The 19,811-nt window shown below is 48.5% G+C and overlaps 1 long non-coding RNA gene across 1 annotated transcript in view; it reads left to right on the top strand.

The window, feature by feature from the left end:
- Positions 1 to 1,427: 1,427 nt before the first annotated feature.
- The window catches only part of LOC127672698 (uncharacterized), a 32,424-nt gene continuing 14,040 nt past the window's right edge, over positions 1,428 to 19,811 (top strand). The window contains exon 1 of the long non-coding RNA XR_007975001.1: positions 1,428 to 1,536. This is a non-coding gene — a long non-coding RNA (uncharacterized LOC127672698). The remainder of the gene's footprint in view (positions 1,537 to 19,811) is intronic.

The raw sequence follows: 19,811 nt of genomic DNA, 5'->3' as shown, positions 1-19,811 counted from the left end.
AGGCATCTCCTGTTGCACTGTATCAGACATTATTAAACATAGTACTTTTTTTGGGGGGGGATTTGTTTTTTTTTCCGACCCAGGGTTTCTCTGTATAGCCCTGGTGTCCTGGAACTCACTCTGTAGACCAGGCTGGCCTCGAACTCAGAAATCTGCCTGCCTCTGCCTCCCAGAGTGCTGGGATTACAGGCGTGCGCCACCACCGCCCAGCCATAGTACTTTTAAAATAGGGAAAAGTCCTTCCTATTTGAATGGTAAGATCTTCTAACCTTAGGTAGAATTCCTTCTCTTCAGTGGTCACTGGTAGGATTATTAATAAATGATGTCCAATTTGAAACCAGGTAAGGTAGCTTGTTCCTCTCATCACAGCATTTGTAGAGCCGAAGCAGGAGAATTGCTGTGAGTTTCAGACCTGAACTACATAATAAGTTTCAGACCAGCCTTGGCTGTTGTGTAAGATTTTATCTCAGAGAAAATGGGAACGGTTTCTGGAGACGGTGGGAGAATGTGTGTAAATGTGCTGAGGTGTGCCTAGCCCAGGCTGTGCAGCTGTGTGTAGGTGCTGGAGGAATTATTCCCCAAGGCATCGGGTGTGGGAGCCGCACCCTTTGAAGACTCACCGCCTGACATGCCATGCACTCACACCTAAATACCCAGAGTTAGTTACCTTCACACCAGTCACCCACGAGGACTGAAGTGTAGAAACGGTGTTGACTTCGGAGAGTAAGAAGATACACAGAGGATTTTAATGACTGTTTAAAGCTGATGTTATTTGAGTGTGCCATGAAAATAGAGGATGTAAGGTTATTGAGAGGATTGGTTTTAAGGTTTGGGTTTTTTGGGTTCTTTTGTTTTTTAAGACAAGATCTCACTCTAACCCAGGCTGGCGTCAACCTCAGGGTGATTCTCCTGCATTGGCATCACAAGTGCTGGGATTACCAAGGTGCATGCAACCACATTTACCTCCAAGTTGGTTGTTTTGTTAAAGGTTTGATTTTTAATTATGTGTTTGTGTGTGTGGTTCTGTGTGAGTGAACAAGGACATAGGCAGGAAGAGGGTGTCAGACTCCTAGAGCTGGAGTTACAGGTAGTTGTAAGCTAAGCTGCCTGATGTGGGTGGGAACCGAACTTGGGTCCTCTGCGGGAAGAGTGTGTACTCTTAATTGCTGAGCCATCCCTCTAACCCTAAAGTTGGGTCTCTTGTTTTGAAGATTGAGCCTTGGTTTTTTAACTTATGTACTAGTATGCTTACCAGGTTAAGGAAGTACATCACAGAGTGAACTGAAGCCGTGTAGCCTTCCTCCTCCAGCCATCTCCCTCCTCCCTGTTCAGAGAATAGTTAATATCCTACTTCCTTACTTTACACCGATTTGTATAACCATCCATGTGCGAGTGTGGGTTTATGCATTTTGAGAACTGATTCTTTCCTTCTCATGACCTGCTGACCTGCGGGGCTCTAGAGCAGGGTCCAGTCTCCACCACGCAGATGGCCTTAGGAGTGCTGGGGTTGACCGTCCGCGGGTGCACTGCTTTCAGGTATCCTGTTTGTTTGTTGATGTGGTTTCTAGGAAATCATGGCTTGTCGGGCTTGCTGGGGAAGTATTTTACTCACTGAGCCAGCCGGCCATTTCACTGGTCCCCTCTCCTCCCCCTCCCCTCCCCTTCTTCCCATCCTTCCTTCCTTTCTTCTTTTGGGAAATTTCCCTTTGTACCCCTGGCTAGCCTGGACTTTGTTTTGTAGGCTGGGCTGGCCTTACACTTGTATGCATTCCGTCTGTACTCCCAGGTGCTGCTTCTAAAGGCGTGCGTGTGTGCGTGCGTGCGTGCATGCATCGTGATGCCATGCTAGCCGTTGTAAGCGTCCCCAGATGCTTAGCTGCGTGACATCTTGGACATGTACGCTGCATGCCACGTCACTGCTGTAGAGCTCCTTTATCTCACAGGGCTTATTGATGTGTCCCTTTGTCACCACTCCCCTCCTCCCGGCCTCGTGACACATTCTGCTTTCTGTGTGTGTGTGCTCAGCAGGTTCACAGCAGACTTCCTGAGCCTTGACTTCAGGCCCTGAGTTTGCTGGCACTCTAGGGAGAAGCTTGAAACCAAACCTGTCTCCAGAGCATGGTTTTAAAAAGAAACTATAGAAGCTGGAGGTGTGGCTCAGGGTTTAGAGTACTTGTTACCTTTGCAGAAGACCCAAGTGTGATTCCCAGCATCCACCGGGTGGCTCACAGCCATCTGTGACTCCAGTTTCAGGGGAGCTGATTCCACTTCTGACCTCAATGGGCCACAGATCCACACGATGCATACAGGCAAAACACTCAAACACATAAAGAAAATTAAAAAAAAAAAAAAAAAGCTGGGTGGTTGTATACGCCTTTGATCTCAGCTCTCAGGATGAGTTCAAGGCCACCCTGATCTACAGAGCAAGTTCCAGGACAGCTAAGGCTATATAAAGAACCCTTCTCCCCCACACAAAAGATAAACACCCTCAAAAAACAAAAAAACAACAAACAACCAAGGAAAACCAACAAGATAAAAGAAAGATAATATCCAGTGATATTAACCAATATAACCAATAACCAATGATGGTTACCAGTGTGGGGTGGGTGGGAGAAAGGAGTATCTATACACTCCTGGTAGGAATTGAATGACTGCTGTTACTATAGAAATCAGTATACTAGCTAGGATATAAACAAGCCATACCACATCTGGTACCTGCACAGCCATGGTGATTGTATGAAAACCAAGATACAGAATTAATCTAAGGGCCCATGAACAGCTGAGTGGACACAGAAACTGTGCCATGCAGACTAGGGAATGTGGCTCAATTAGTATGATGTTTGCCTAGCATGCACAAAGTCCCGGGTTCAGTTCCCAGTACTGCATAAGTTGTGGTGCACATCTGTTTTCTAGAGAGGTAGGAAGATCAGAAGTTCAAGGCCATCCTAAGCTACCTGTCAAATTTGAAGGCAAGCTAGTCTACATGAGGAAGAAGAGAAGGAAAATGTGATGTAAACACATGATAGAGGGTTTTGTTTGTTCTTGTTTTTGTTTTATTTTTGGTTTGGTTTTTTGTTTTTGTTTTTGTTTTAGCTATTAAACACTAACAAGGCCGTTGTGGTGATGATTCGTGTTTATAGTCCCAGCACTTGGAAAGCTGAGACAAGAGGATTGTCCTGAGTTCAAGGCCAGCCTGGGCTACAGAGGAAGCTATAAAGTAAGACCTTGTCTCAAAACAAAACCCAATATATGAAAGTAGAGGGGGTGTGAGCGGGCAGGGGACAAGCTTGGGCAGAGAACATGAAACAGACATAAATGTCATGACAAAACCCAGCGTTTTCTGAGATAATTTTTTCAAAAGTAGAAATTTTGGAAATGTGTATTGTCCTGCATCCCAGAGGTAACCGTAATGAACAGATGGTTTCTTGCCTCAGATTTTTGTTGGTTTGTTTGACACCAGGCTGGCTTTGATCTTGCAGCGATTCTTCTGCCCCAGCCTCACCATAGCTGGGATTACCATGTGCCCCACTGCCGCATTGCCCCAGCTGCAACCTTTTCTGATTTTAGGTCCGTGCTTCCCATGTGGTTCTCTTTTAGTAGAAGTGAGATGCCAAGCACTGCAATTGGCCTTGTAGTGCCCTTAACTGTACCTAATGCTTTTTAAGTTTATTATTATTATTATTTAATTAATGTATACTTATGGGCACAAGAGTGCAGGTGCCCACTGAGGCCTTGGGCCAGATGGAGTAACAGACGCCTGATGTGGTTGCTGGGAATTGAACTCTGGTCCTCAGGAAAAACAGTGCATGCTCTTAACCACTGAGCCACCTCCTCAGCCCCCAAACTCTTTGTTAATTCTGTTACACAGAATGCCCAACATTTTGGTTTTTCCTTGTTCATTCCAAACATTGGCATGAACACTAAACATCTAATAAGACATCCATGAAATTATTAGAAATTGAACCAAATCACTTTATTTTTAATGTATTTTGGCTTTTTGATTACACTGAATTATTTATGTTGTAGAGGTGGGAGTTTGTATATGCATTCGGAGATGTCAAAGGAGTGGGTTTTCTTCCTTCCACTGCGGGGGTGGGGGTGGGGGGGGAACAGAACCCAGTCATCAGGCTTATCAACTGTCTTTACCCTCTGAACCATCTCCCAAGCCCCTGTTGTTGTTTTTGAGACAATGTCTTGCATGTAGCTCAGGCTGGCTTTGAACTTTCGATCTCCTGACTTAGCCTCCCTTGAGCTGGAATTCCAGACATGAGATACCGTACCTGGCAAATAGAATATATTGTATTGTATTTTTTGAAATGGTGCCTTGCTATATAAACCATACAGACTTCAAATTTGAAGTGATTCCCCTGCCTCTGCCTGCTGAGGATTATAGCCGTGAGCTGCCATACTTGGCCTTACTTTTTTACAACAGTTTTAGATGGACAGAAACATCTAGAAGATAATTCAGAACATTCTGTCTGCTCCCTCACTTTTTGACTTGTTAATGTCTTATAATGTGTACATTTGCCGTGGATAACCAACCAGTATCAAAATGGTAAAATTTTTGGTTAGCTCTATTGTCTACCCTATTTTTTCCCCTAATGACAGTGTGAAGGACTCTCCCTCCCTCCCTCCTTCCCTCCTTTCCTCTCTCCCTCCCCCTCTCCATTTCCCTCTCCCTCTCTCTTCCTGATGAGAAAGGCAAATCCAGGACCTTGAGCACTCCAGGCAAGCTCTCTACCAAAATGAAAACAAAACTCTAAACAAGGTATGGTGTCAGGGCGGTTGGAAGGCTGAAGCAGGGGGACTGGCACAATGCTGAGGCCATCCTGGCATTGTTTGATGCCTTGTCTCAAAAGAATCTAAATAAGCCTCTGCTATTGAGCCTGCCTCCAAGACTTTAGTTTGTATTGGTTTCCAGTGTTTAAGCCAGGGTCTTCACTAACAGGCTGGCCTCCCATCTGAACGTGGGTGACTTCAGACCTCTGAGTGCTGAGATTGGGCATGCACCCTACACTTCCTGCCTAGCCTGTGTGGTGCTAGGCATCAAGTCCAGGGCTTCTTTCATCTTAGGCAAGCATACTATTACATCCCCAGCCACTCAGTTTACAAAATGTTTAATTAATTAATTTATTTATTTATTTATTTATTTATTTTGGTTTTTCGAGACAGGGTTTCTCTGTGTAGCCCTGGGAAGTGGCTGGGATTACAGGCGTGTGCCACCACACCCAGCATGTTTAATTTATTATTTTTTAAAATTATAAAGCCGGGCGGTGGTGGCGCATGCCTTTAGTCCCAGCATTTGGGAGGCAGAGGCAGGCGGATTTCTGGTTCAAGGCCAGCCTGGTCTACAGAGTGAGTTCCAGGACAGCCAGGGCTACACAGAGAAACCCTGTCTCGAAAAAACAAATGTGTGTGTGTGTGTGTGTGTTTGTGTGTGTGTGTGTGTAGTGTATGTGCACATGAGTGGAGCCGTCCTTGGAAGCCAGAAGAGGCCTCAGATCCCCCGGAGCCTGAGTCACTCACAGGTGATTGTAAGCTGCCCATCCTCTGGAAAAGCAGAATGTTCTTTCACTGAGCCCTCTTTCCAGACTTTTTTTTAAGTTTTATTTATTTATTATAAGTACACTGTAGCTGTCTTCAGACACACCAGAAGAGGGCATCAGATCTCATTATGGAGGGTTGTAAACCACCATGTAGTTGCTGGGATTTGAACTCAGGACCTTCAGAAGAGCAGCCAGTGCTCTTAACTGCCAAGCCACCTCTCCAGCCCAACCTTTTTTTTTTTTTAACTTTTTATGTTTGAGACAGTTTCACTAACTTGTCCAAGGCCAATCTTGAACTTACCATCCTCCTGAGTAACTGGAATTGTAAACCTGCAACTCTGGATCCAGCTTTTGTTCTCCTTAGCAATACAGCAAATAGTTTGGGTTTTCTTTCACTGTTATTGTTTTAATTCCATGCCATTTTTTTTCCTTAAGTGAAGATCCTTCTCAACAGAAGGTGTTAATTCAGGCACCAAATCTGGACCATTCTAATCACTGTGAAGTTTTGCATGTCTCAGGGAGAAAATGTGTGCAGATGTGAGTTAACTTCATGACACCTCACAGGTCTTCTGGAGGTGGCTCTGCCAGTGTTGATCCTCTTGGGCCATCTCACACCTCGGGCCACCTCTACCCCTCAGCCTTCCATCCTTCCTCAAGGTTCCAGAAGCCTGCCCACTGCGATGTGATGGGCAGTTTGCCACCTTTGTACATCTTTTATATTCTTTTGTCACACCCTTTCCCTACATACAGATCGGCATTATGAAACCATGTATGGAAAGAACTAAAAGCCCAAAGCAGCAACAAAGGCCAGCGATCCCACCCCAGGCTGAGGCAAAAAGATTAGGAATTTGAAGGTAGCCTGGGCTACATGATGGGGTCACTGACTCAAAAACAGAACAAAGGCCGGCAAGATGGCTCAGGTAGGAAAACTGCACACCGGTCATACTTTATGACCCGGGTTGGCTCTCCAGATGGTGGTGGATGAAGAGAACAGACTCCTGAAAGTGGCCCTCTCACCTCCAGTGCATGCTGTGGTATAGCCACACACATCGCACACTTCACCCATTACATTAAAACAAAGCAAACCCAGCAAACTCTGTAGTTTGAAGGAAAGAGCAGATTTGGGGTAGATGGGGTAGGGCAGCGCCTCTTTAAAAACACAGAGAGAAATGGATGGATAATGCATCAAGTGTTGTCTCAGAGGTGCCCACAAAGCACCCAGCATTGCCACTGTTGGAGGGTGTGCATGGCGAGACATCCTGAGCCCTCTCCTCCTTCCACATCCCACGGGCGTGCTTTCACTCATGCGTCTTTCCTGAGCAGACTTTTTGTTTTGTTTGTTTGTTTTGTTTTGTCTTTTGAAGCAGGGTTTCTCCACGTAGCCCTGGCTGTCCTGGAACTCACTCTGTAGACCAGGCTGGCCTTGAACACAGAAATCTGCCTGCCTCTGCCTCCAGAGTGCTGGGATCACAAGCATGCATCACCACCGCCCAGCTCCTGAGCAGCTTCTAGAGCTGGGAATTGTGGAGACAGAAGCAGGCAGTGAGCAAAACAGGCCCGGCCTTCCCCTGAAGTTGACACACAAGGGTGAGGATTTGTGTGTATGTGGAAGGGCAGCAGCGGGCTCGGAAGTGAGGAGCACTGGCTGCTCCTCCAGACCACGGCTTCAGTTCCCAGCACCCATGTTAGGTACTTCACAGCCATCTAACGCCAGCTGCCAGGAATCGGACACATCGGCTCCTAACGTCACTTGTACTTGTGTGTGTGTGTGTGTGTGTGTGTGTATGCGCATGTGTATGTGCATGTGTATGCGCGTGCACCTATGCATAAATGTGTCAAAGAAAGAAAGAAATGTGTGATGAGACAAGGTGTAGAAATAAGCCAGGCAATGGTGGCTTATTAATCTTAGCACTTGGGAGGCAGAGGCAGGCAGATTCCTGAGTTCGAGGCCAGCCTGGTCTACAGAGTGAGTTCCAGGACAGCCAGGACTACACAAAGAAATCCTGTCTCAGAAAAACCAAAAAAAAAAAAAAAAAAAAAAAAAAAAGGTCAGAGGTCAGTGAGAATGATGTGGTCTACACACATACACAGACTTTTAATCCGAGCAGTTGGGAGGCAGAGGTAAGTGCATTCCTGTAAGTCTGAGCTGGCCTGGTCTATATGGTGAGTTCTAGGACAGCCAGGGCTATGTAGAGAATATTTAACTCTGGTTGGCCTGGAACTCACTATGTAGACCAGGCTGGTCTTGAACTCATGTAGACCCACCTATCTCTACTCCTGAGTGCTTCGATTAAAGGTATGTTCCACACCCATTCGTGTGTGTGTGTGTGTGTGTGTGTGTGTGTGTGTGTGTGTAGCTGATTTGCTTTGTCATTTTCACTTTTTACTTTGAGACAGGGTGTCATACTGTATCTCTCAGGCTGGCCTGGAACTTGCTATATAACCCAGGCGGGCCTCAGACTCACAGCAATCTTCCTGACTTGAGTTCCCGAGTACTGAGATTACGTGCCTAAGCCTTCTTTTCTCTGCTCCCGTCTGGAAAGTGAGGCTCTGTAAAAATAAAACATTCTCCTTACAAAAGAGCATGTGTAACAATCGGTTGGACTTTATCAGCCTGGTCCCGATGTGTGCCCTTGACCCTTAGTATGACCACAATAGCCTTAGAATAAAATCGTCATGAGCTTTGTTCTAATGTGTTCTAATGTGCTGCTCTGTGGCAATAGTGTTTTGGCTGGCGTTCTGAATTCAAAGTGTTCTTTTAACTCAGTGGAGAGAAAGCTCTGACACAGGTGCTCCTCTTGCTGCAGGGGAAGGATTTGGAAGATCTGAGGCTGCACACCGGGCTGGTAGCAGCTGAGTCGCCGGGCAACATTCCTCGCTTGCCTGTCTATTTTAAACCCACAGATAACCAGGGAGGCGGGGGCAGGACAACAAAGACTGAACAGGGGCTGAAGGACATCTGGCAGGGAGAGCTGGCAGCAGGCTGACAGGCTCCCATGATGGGGACTGGTTCCCACTGTGTGCAGCCTCAGGGAGAGAAGGGGCTTTGTCCCCTGGATGCCCACATTGGAGGGGGAGAGCAGAGGCAGGGCCCACATTCAAAGACCTCCCAGCCCTAGTGCAGTCATTCAGCAAGGCTCTGGCCTTGCTGGGATCTGGAGGCTGCTTTTCATTGGCTCTGAGTGAGTCATCCACTTTCTTCTGCCCCACACTGTCTGTCTGTCTGTCTGTCTGTCTGCCTGCCTGCCTTCTCCATCTGTCTGTCTGGAACTTGAAACAAATATAGAACAAAATTTCTCATGCAGTCTTCTGCTTCTACTCCCTTATTCTGGTTTTTTTCTTTATTATTTGTTTATGTTTCTGAATGCTTTGTCTGTGTGCATATGCGTCCGTGTGACAGCAGTGCCCACAGAGACCAGAAAAGGGCATCGCATCTCCTGGAAATGAATCCCACGGTTATGAGCCACCGTGTGGGTGCTGGGAACCAAGCCAGGGTCCTCGGCAGAGCAGCCAGTGCTCTCCTCATGTCCATGTCTGGAGCCAGTGCTCTCCTCACGTCCATGTCTGGAGCCATGGAGCTCTCACGTCCATGTCTGCAGCCAGTGCTCTCACGTCCATGTCTGCAGCCAGTGCTCTCACGTCCATGTCTGCAGCCAGTGCTCTCACGTCCATGTCTGCAGCCAGTGCTCTCACGTCCACGTCTGCAGCCAGTGCTCTCACGTCCACGTCTGCAGCCAGTGCTCTCACGTCCACGTCTGCAGCCAGTGCTCTCCTCATGTCCACGTCTGGAGCCAGTGCTCTCCTCACGTCCACATCTGGAGCCAGTGCTCTCACGTCCATGTCTGGAGCCAGTGCTCTCACGTCCACATCTGGAGCCATGGCTCCAGGCCCAGTTTAGGCTTTTAGTTCCCACCCCTATCCCCTTTTTTTGGATTTGGTTTTTTTTGAGACAGGGTTTCTCTATATTGCCCAGGCTATACTGGAACTCACTCTGTAGACCAGGCTGGCCTCAAACTCAGAAATCTGCTTTTTTTTTTTTTTTTTTGTAACGTCCTGGAAGTCCCTTTGTAGACCAGGCTGGCCTTGAATTCACAGAGATCCACCTGCTCTGACTTGAGTGCTAGGATTACAGGTGTGCCCCACCATAGCCCAGCCTGTAAACATTTGGAAGGGCCTGGAATGCAGCTCAGTTGGTAGAGGACCTGCCTAACAACTACAGAGCTCTGAGTTCCAGCCTCAGCAACACAGAAAACCAGGCATGATAACTGTGTTCCCAGCACTCGGGTGGTGGACGCAGGAGGAGCATTCCTGGGGAGTTTGAGGACAGGGTGGGCTATACAAAACTGTATCAAAAAACCAAAATAATGACAACAACAAAACCAAAGCCAGCTGAGTACTTACTGCTTTAAACATTTAAGCCTAATGGTCTCAGAGTCTGTGCTGGAAATGTTCGGCCCTGGGCTTTGCACGGCCTGGCTCTGCTCAGACGGCCTTGTTCCCTCATGTGGTGCCAGCATATTGTACGCTTTCCGTCAGTATAACAAAGTACTGATCCAGAGTGCTGAGGAAGCGCAGGACGTGTGGCGAGAGGCAGTGCTTACGCCTGTGTGGCTCTTAGGCTTCTTCTCACTGTTCATAAAGCCATCAGGAGTCACTCCAGGGGACTCCACTTCCATGGCCCTTCCTACACTAATTGCTTCTTAGAGGCTGGACGCTTGACACCTTAGCTGACTGATTTTGCAGCCCGGTGGCTCACAGTGGGGGTGACTGTCATGAAGCCCTGAGGCTGCACTCAGGCCTCTTTTAAACCAGAGCTGCCAGGTTTCCTTCAGCTGCTCTGGGATCCCCTCAGACCTAGAATGGTGGGCTGGCCTCTCAGGGAGCAGGTCTGTTTCTGCCATGCTGAGGGAGGGGCTGATACTGTCACAACCACCACACATGAAGCTCTAGGCCCAGGTCCCAGACCACCGTCTGAAGTGTACGGGAGGCAGGCAGGGCTGTAGCAAGAGCCCCTCCGTTTTCCTTTTTCAGGGTTGGTCTGGGTCAAACTTCTCACTCATCCCCCGAGGCTGGAGCCGCTGGTGTCTCTCAGGCTTACTCAGGAAACTTCAGTAAGTGCACTGCCATTCTGGGTACGGCTGCTGCCTGTGGGGTGCGTCCTCCTGCATTGGTGACTGGTAACTTTCCCCTATCTTATTGTTATGCGTACTTATATATAGATATATAGATATACTAAATGAAACAAAATAAAATTACACACACACACATCCCTGGCTGTCTTAAAATTCACTCCGTACAGCATGCTAGCCTTGAGTTCACAAAGTTTTGCCTGCCTCTGCCTCCCAGTGCTGAGATGAAAGGCATCTCCTGCCTCCTAATTTGTTTTTATTTTGCTTTTTTGAGACAGGATCTCAGGTAACCCAGGCTGGCCTTATTTTTGCTATAAATCGAAAGGCAGCTTTGACATCCTGACCCTCCTCCCTCCACCGTGCAAGTGCTGGGATTACAGATGCATGCCACTCGGCTTGGTGCTAGCTGTGGGCCCCAGACAGCCTCAAAGTCAAAGCAATCCTCCTGCCTCAAGTTGCAAATGTATATGCACCCACACTTGGCTCTTGGCTCTTCATATCCCCCCCCTTTCTCTCCTTGCCCACTCCTCTCCCCCTCTATCCCTCCATCTCTCTCCCCCCTCTCTGTGTCTCTATCTGTGTATATTACTGAGAATCAAGCCCAGTGCTAGCTCGTGCTTTCCCTCTGAGCTGAGCTGCAGTTCCAGTCCCCATGGTGTGTGCTGTGGGTGTTTCTGTCTTTCTGTTGAGATGGGGTCTCCCTCTGTGGCCTTGACTGGTCTAGAACTGCTATGTAGACCAGGCTACCCTGGAACTCGCTGCTTCCAGAGTGCTGGGGTTAAAGGTGTGTGACACCCCTTCCGCCCTTATTTCCATCTTTCAAGTGTCTGGGAGACACTCTCACTCTCTGCCCTTTGTCAGGGTCCTCTACAGTGACCTAGCTGTGTTCAAGGGTACTGTGCCTTCTCCAAGGCTGAGCACTGGAGGCTAACTGTGTGCAAGGGCGGTGCCTATGGACAGACTGCCTGTGGTGAGGACCCCCCCCCCCCAGGTCATGAGTTCCCGATGTCTCCAGCAGAGGAGATGCCCATGCTGTAACCTGAATGCTCGCACACAGAAACTGGCTGAAGCACACTAAATAGGAGGCGGAAGTGGCTCTAGGCAGAGGGAGAGGCTGGGTACCAGCCTAGAGGCAAGACCACATCGAGGGACAAGGAAGGCAGTGTGCCTGAGGGCAGTGACTAACAGGGAAGTGGCAGCAGATGAGGCCACAGAGGGGGCGCAGTGCCAGGGCATGTGAGGCCCAGGAGGTCAGCTAAGCCAAGCTCAGAGAAGCAGAGGGTGTGGGCCAGGACTGGGAGGACCTGATTTTCAGCCCTGAGAGTTAGTTCATGACTCACTCACCGGTCATAGGTGTGGGCAGTGAGGAAACTCTCTTCAGGGGCACAGTATAGGAAGGAGAGAAGAGTAACTTCACAAACAGAAGCTAGATAAGCCTTTGGGCTTTTTGTTTGTTTGTTTGTTTGTTTGTTTTTTGAGACTGAGTTTTGTTTATCCTCGGTTGGCCTCAGATTCATTATGTAGTTGAGGAGACTTTGAATTTATGATCCTCCTCTTGTAACTCCAGAGTTCTGGCGTTTGTATGGGCCTTTGATAAAGCAGGACGGCTCTTCCTTCTAAAACCTGCTAAACCAGGGAACAGATCGCAGGAAAGAGCCCTTCTCAAAGCCCTGACGGGGGCACCTCAAAACTCAGGACCATCTGATGCTGGGTGTGGTGACACACAACCACAAGGAAGGAAGATTGGCAGGAGTTCAAAGCCAGTTAGGACTAGAATGAGACCCTGTCTCAGTTCAAACAAACAAGAAAAATATTCAGGATGCAGCTCAATTGGTTTGATGCTTGCCTATGTGCACAAAGTCCTGAGAACTACATAAAACCAGGCACAGTTGTACATGCCTGTGATCTTAGCATTTAGTGGGTAGAGACAGCAGGGTCAAGAGTTCAAAGTCACCCTTAGTTATACGCTCAAGGCCAACCTGAGCTAGAAGCTACCTACCCTACCTCCCCCCCAAAAGTTCAAGAAACAGCAAAAGGAGGGGTAAGGAGATTCATGAACTAAATGTGGTGTGGTTTCTGGTGCTAGGACAACAGATAAAAATGGGGAAACTGAGGGAACCCAAAAACCCAAAATCCAAACCAACTCTAGCCTTTACTTGATGTCTCATTGATTGTAAACAAATGTGCCTTGTAAGATGTGAAGAGAGTAAAGTGCTTTTAAGACCTGAAGAGCGGCACTGGGAGGCGGCTCAGTGTGGAACGTGCCTGCTGTACGCCCGTGAGCACCTAGGTTCTGATCCCAGCACCCTGAAAAGGCTGGAACAGCTCAGGGTCTCACTGGCCAGTGAGCTCCAGGTGCAGCGGGAGGGCCTGTCTCAAAACATAAGTGACAGAGGGAGGCATCTGATGTCAACTCTGGTCTCCACATGCACATAGATATGGATTCCTGCCCAAGCAATACCTGCACACACACACACACACACACACACACACACACACACACACACACACACACACACAAAAGTTGTAAAGAATAGGAAAGTGGAAAGTACGACCGAGAGCTGGGATGCTGGGTCCATCATCCCGGAGCTGCAGCGGAGAGGAAGAGGAACACGGCATGGGGTGGATAGGAACTCCTGAGCTAGCTCTACCAGCTCTTTCATAAAGCTGACTGTGTGAGAAATAAGGTCGAGGGGTGAGAAGATGGCACCGTTGGTGAAGGTGCCTGTGCAGATGTGGGAACCTGAGTTCGGGTCCCAGCACACTTACAAAAGCCACGTGTGGCTTTTTTACTAAAACCCCAGCTCCGGGGAGGAGGAAGCAGGGCTGGCTGACCTAGTTTGCAGGAGTTGGTATCCCCCACGCTCAGGGAGAGACGCTGCCTCAGAGGTGGAGGGCGAGGGAGAAGGCTCACTGGTCTAAGGTGCCTGCTCCTCCTGAGCTCAGCCTGCAGAGTCCGCTGTGGACAGAGACCCAGTTCCTCCTACTTAAATGTAAAAGATAACGAAGTAGAGACAATCAAGAGAGACACCCTAAGCTAGTCTCTGGCTTATATGATGCATACACACCCACACAGGCATGTATATCCATACAAACTAGTACGTATATAACACACACATATACAACAGATAAATAATTAACTCTCAGGTGAAAAGAAAGTCCAAAGGCCTGCGGGGGCAGAGCAGGGCCCGAGGGTCAGATGGCCGATCCTCAGGTGAGATGGTAATTCAGATCCAGGCGGAGCAGCGGCCATGAGGAAACAGGATCCTCTCAGGAAGCAGCAAGGATTGACACAGTCAGCTCCTGCCTGGAGATGAATTCTGGGGCCTGAAGAAAGGGAGGAGCCCGATCAGATGCCTAGATTATTCTGGGCTTGAGCAACTGCCACACGACTCCATTACCTCAGATGCACTGGTGTGGGAGGAAAACAGGTTTGAGGATGAAAACCTCAAGAGGCTTCCTTTGCTCTGCAGTGAGTGTGAGGAGTTGAGGAAACACCAGGAAGGAGCTAGCTGGGAGGAAAGAGCAGGGCCGGTTCTCACAGAGATTAGTGTGTGAACACCTACTATGAGCAAGGAGGGGCCCTCTGAGAGAGGCCAGCCTCAGTCTTTGAGAAACATCGAGCATGTATGCTAAGACAGAAAGCAACATGGTGGGAAGCCAGAAAGGCTAAATAACATGGAGACAACTGGGGAAGACTGAAAAGAAGCAGTCTGGAGGGGCGGGCCCAGAGCATGCCTTCTGGGTACCAGATCAGCCACCTTCCGGTTCTGCAAAGACACAGGAAGCCAGGCTCCTGCTTAGAGAAGACTTTCCCTTTTTCTAGGCCTTGTCTAGAAAAACCCAGATAACAGATGTAGCCAGAGGTCAAGGAACCCAAGCAGGCCTTGTCAGCAAAGCCTCAAGTTGCTTGCCTAACAGAATCTCTCATCACTTTGAGGTGTGTCCACTGCCGATCTGTTGCCAGGACATGGAAGGGTCTCCCGTGTATCCATGGGGTGTTGTGCTGCTCGGGGTTCTGGCTCCCTCCACACTGCACATAAGTCTTTGAAATGTTTCAAAGCAGCTTCTACTCATAGAGCTCCCTCAGTTATAAAGAAGAGCAGGACTTCCTGCGTGCTCGCTGCAGACACTCTCTCAGACCACAGTTCCTCAGACAGGAAGGTAAGCCCAGGTCCAGCCCAGCAAGAAAATGAGCCTCTCTCAGCCCCGTATAACACGTTCACCGCAGTGAGCCGGAATGTGTGACTGTGTCATACCCTGACCAAAACCCTCCAATGCCCTCTGTCTTCCTACATTAAAAGCCACCTCCGGGAGCCCACTGGTCCCGGATGCCTAACCACTGTCCTGCCCTTTCTGCCTCAGGTCCTCTGCCTTCTGTCCACTGCCCATAGCCTGTCCCACATGTCCCAGCTGCTTCCTGCCTATGACCTTTGACCTCACTGTTCCTGGGCAAGATAGATACCTCCCCACACATTTTTTTCTCTCCCTGCCTCTCTTTTCTTCTCTTTTTTTGCAACGGTCTCACCATGTAGCCCTGACTGGCTCAGAGCTGTGTTATTCTGTACATTTAATGCCGGCCTCAGACCTCCAGCAGCCCCCCGCCCCTGCCTTCTGAGTACCGGGATGACAGATGTATGCTACTGTGATCAGTTCATCTCTTTCTTTCTTTATTTTTTTTAAAGTTTTCCCTTTTAATTAGATGAAAATCTCATACTATTTTAAAGATCAAAAATTCTCAATGTGAGGTGATCACATGTCTGCAGCCTCAGGTCTCAAGTTTGAAAACACCATCCCATAATCCCCACCCACCCACCTCCCCCTCCCAGTCTCTGTTAAACAGTCACACCCTGTCTCTCTCCCTGTTTGTGACAACCACTATTTTGCTTTCTGCCTCTATAACTTGGAAGATTCTGAATAGAACAAATGAAGATCATACGTGAGGCTGGCTGTGGTGCCTCACAGCTGGAATTCCAGGGCTGGGAAGGCCAGTCTGGTCCACAGAATGAGACCCTATCTCAAAACAAAAACAAACTGGCCCAAACCATTGGTGGCACACGTCTTTAATCACTGCACTCAGGAGGCAGGGGCATCTCTGTGAATTTGAATCCAACTTTTTTTATGGAATGATTTTTAGGACAGCCAGGGCTACACAGAAAAGCCCTGTCTCAAAAAAACCAAAACAGAAGTTGCCTGCTCTGTTCAGGGCCCCGGGTTCTGTCTTCTGCCCTGGGCAGGTGGGGGGGTTGGGGGCTGGGGGATGGAGAGGGCAACCCTAGGACACACAGCTTTCTGTGCCTAGCGCATTAGAGTCTTCCTCTCACCTTGCATAGTTTAGAAGCAGCCCGTGCTCTGGCGTGAACTCTTGTCCACTGTATACCCAGAACAGGCTTCGCGACCCCACCTGTAGCTCTTCCGACAGATAGTAGGAGCGCTTGTGTGTATCTCTGCTGAGATTTCCATTTCTTTTTTTTTTTTAAGATATATTTATTTATCATGCGTAAGTACAACTGTAGCTGTCTTCAGACACCCCAGAAGAGGGTGTCAGATCTCATTAAGGATGGTTGTGAGCCACCATGTGGTTGCTAGGATTTGAACTCAGGATCTTAGAAGAGCAGTTGGTGCTCTTCACCGCTGAGGCATCTCTCCAGCCCAGATGTTTTCATTTCTTTGGAATAAATGACTAGGACTGAACTTGTTAGGTCACATCTGAGCTGCACCCTCGGCTGTTACATTCCACTTCTCCAGGAGTTTCTAAACTGTCATTCAGGTCTGAAGCCATTTGTCACCTCCTGAGAGAGCCAGCTCAGCAGTGCCTCTCTCCTGGTTACCTTAGTTCCTGATGTCACCTTTGGATCGCATTACCTCAGACTGGAGATACCCCTGCCCTGCCACGGGTTTGGTATATAGCAGGTACTCAGGAAATGCTTGCCGAATGACTGACCTCGGTCTCTCCAGGTGGTGCAGTGACACGAGGACTGCCACCATCATCCTCTGAGGTGGCTGTGAGCACTGCCCAAGTGACTCAGCAATCTAAAGGCCCAGTTTCCCCTGTCTTACCAGCCAAAGCCACTGGGAGCCCTGGGGTGGGTGGCGTTCCTCCTGTACTTCCTGGTGAGTGACTCAGCCCAGTTATCTGGAGCTCCTCCGTGTGGGGCAGCTGACCCTTCGGGACATGTGTGCATTGTTTGATATATTATCATCACTAATGATCTGCGCTGCTAGGGTGGGACCAGTTCCAAGCTGGTGCCCCACTGCTGCACTCACCGAGCCATCTCGCTGCCTCCAGTCTGGAATTCCTAGCCAGCAGTTACACTGAGCACAGGCCTCCACAGAGCCAATTTCCACCTACAGCCTTCTCTGCTTTCGTCCCCCTTTTTAAGCATGCAGGTTATTTGCTGCCGAACTAAGCTATGAGCTCATGCCTTGGACCCACACCGTGGAAGGAGGCAGAGACCAACCGTTCCTGGGCATTGACCTCTGACCCCCATGCCCACTGTGGCATGCGCTCTTGTACCCACACCCCACAAAATGTCAAATGAGTAAAATGTAATTAAGAATTCCAGCTTGAAGCTGGGCAGTGATACTCGAGAACGATCCCAGCACTGTGGAAGGAGAGGCTGGATGGTCCCACAAGTTCTAGATCAGCCAGGCTTGTGTAGCAAGTTCCAAGCCAGCCAGATCCTGCCTAAAATAACAAAAGCCATTTCTAGTTTGGGGAGGCCAGTTACTCTCAGGCTGTCTGGGCTCAGTTCTCAGTTTTCTTTTATTGTTATTGTTGTTGTTGTTGTTGTTGTTTTGAGACAGGGTCTCATATAGCCCAGGCTAGCCTAAAATTTACTATATACCGAGAATGACCTTGAACTTCAAATCCCCAGTCTTGCACTTCCCAAGTTCTGGGGGAAAAAAACTGGGTGTGGTGGTATATACACCTGTAATCCCAACATTTGATGGGCTCAGGCAGGAGGATCACTCTAAGTTTGAGGCTAACCTGGGCTACAGTGAAACCTTTAAATACATAGAAACAAGGTAAATACACCTTCAGGAGAAAAAAATAGTGTGCATGTGAGTGCACATATGCAAGCATGTGAGTGTGCATGCTACGGTCAGGGGACAGACAGCCTTGGGTATCATTCCTCAGGCAAGGCTCACCTTTAGCATTGTTATTACACGTATGCATTTATTTAGTGTGTGGGGGCAGACACTGTGACAAGGCGCTCTGTAGAGGTTAGGAGTTGGCAGTAGCTTCACTCAGAGCATCTGGGTGACAACTCTATGGAGTTGCATCTCCCTCCATCTTTACGTGGATTCCAGGTACTCTGCTGAGGACAACAGGCTTGCCATCCAGGGAGCCATAGCACAGGTCAGTTAGGGAGGGTTTTTTTAATTATTTTTTCATTTGTGTGTGTGTGTGTGTGTGTGTGTCGCGCGTGCACATACACTTGTGTGCGTACAGGTCAAAGGACAACTTTGTAACATTAATTCTCTCTTTGCACCTTTCTATGGGGTGGGTTTGGGGTATTGACCTCGGGTCTCAGGCTTAGGGCCAAGCCACTTCTCTAGCTTCATGCCCAGCTTTCTTTCCCCCAAGCAGTGATAGCGCTGGCTGTCCTGGAACTCACTCTGTAGACCAGGCTGGCCTTTGAACTCAGAGATCCTGCTGCCTCTGCCTCCTGAGTGCTGGGATTACAGGCTAGATCTGCCTTTTATATAGGCCAGACTGGCCTCCCACTCATGAGAATCCTCTGAGTGCTGGTATTATAGATGTGAACCACCTTGGCACCCATCTCTGAAATGTTCTAGAAATCCAGGTCCATTTTCAGAGCAGTATTTCTCAACCTGTGGGTCAAGGCCCCCCTTGGGATTGACCAACCCTTTCATAAGGGGTCACATATCAGATATCCTACATATTAGATCTCTATATTATGATTCATAACAGTAACAAAATTATAGTTATGAAATAATTGTATGGTTGGGGGCACCACAACACATATTAAAGGAACATGGCATTAGGAAGGCTGAGAACCAGTGCTCTAGAGGAAGCTAGGACTCCGCACGGTGATGACAGGGTGGACTGAAGCTTCCCTGTGACAGCCCTGCTCCTGTGGGCTTGGTGGCAGCGGCGTTCAGTCAGGAGAGCCATCAGACCTGGCTTCCATTCCTCCTTGGAAGAATTCCCAGAACAAATCAGCAAGGTGGGGCTTGTGCAGGCTCTTGGCTTTCTGTCCTTCGTGTCCAGGGATCATTTGGATATTCAAAACTGTCCATAGAACATTACAGCAGATATGTGTGTCAAAACCTAGGACAGCTGCTGAGCATGGTTTCTTCAAGGTCTGGCTGTGTAGCCCAGGCTGGCCTACTGAGATCCCCCTACGTCTGCATGACCGGTGTTAAGAGTATTTATTTGTTTGCTTGTTCAGTTGTTTATTTGCATGTGTGTGTGTGTGTGTGTGTGTGTGTGTGTCACAGCACTGTGTGGTGGTCAGAGGACAACTTGCAGGTGTTCTTCCTTTCCTTCACCATGCACAAGAACCTGGAGACAAACTTAGGTCATTAAGTGTTGTCAGGGGCACGCCTTTATCCATTGAGCCATCTGGCCACCCCCTTTTTTTTTAACGTAAAAAAAGACTTATTTACTTTTTTTGTTTGTTTGTTTGTTTGTTTTTTGGATTTGGTTTTTTCGAGACAGGGTTTCTCTGTATAGCCCTGGCTATCCTGGAACTCACTCTGTAGACCAGGCTGGCCTCAAACTCAGAAATCCACCTGCCTCTGCCTCCAAGAGTGCTGGGATTACAGGCGTGTGCTACCACTGCCTGGCTCGACTTATTTACTTTTATTTTATGTATATGAGTGCTTGCATGTATGCATGTATTACCCACACACATGCCAGAATTGGGTACCAGATCCCCAAGAACTTGAGTTATATATGATTGTGAGCTGAACCAAACCTGGGTCCTCTGCAAGGTCAGCTAGCACTGTTAAATGCTAATCCATCTCTCCAGCCCACTCCTTTTAAATTATGTGTATATGTATATCTCTGTGTGGGTATGTGCACATGAGTGCAGTGCCTTTGGTGGCCAGAAGAGGGCATCAAACCCCTTGGAGCTGGAGTTATCAGTGTTTGTAAGCCTGTAAG

Source organism: Apodemus sylvaticus, chromosome 22 (assembly GCF_947179515.1).
Source record: "Apodemus sylvaticus chromosome 22, mApoSyl1.1, whole genome shotgun sequence".
In the NCBI taxonomy this organism is placed as follows: Eukaryota; Metazoa; Chordata; class Mammalia; order Rodentia; family Muridae; genus Apodemus; species Apodemus sylvaticus.
The sequence above is the reverse complement of the archived record's forward strand: the minus strand, read 5'-3'. Positions and strand labels throughout refer to the sequence as shown.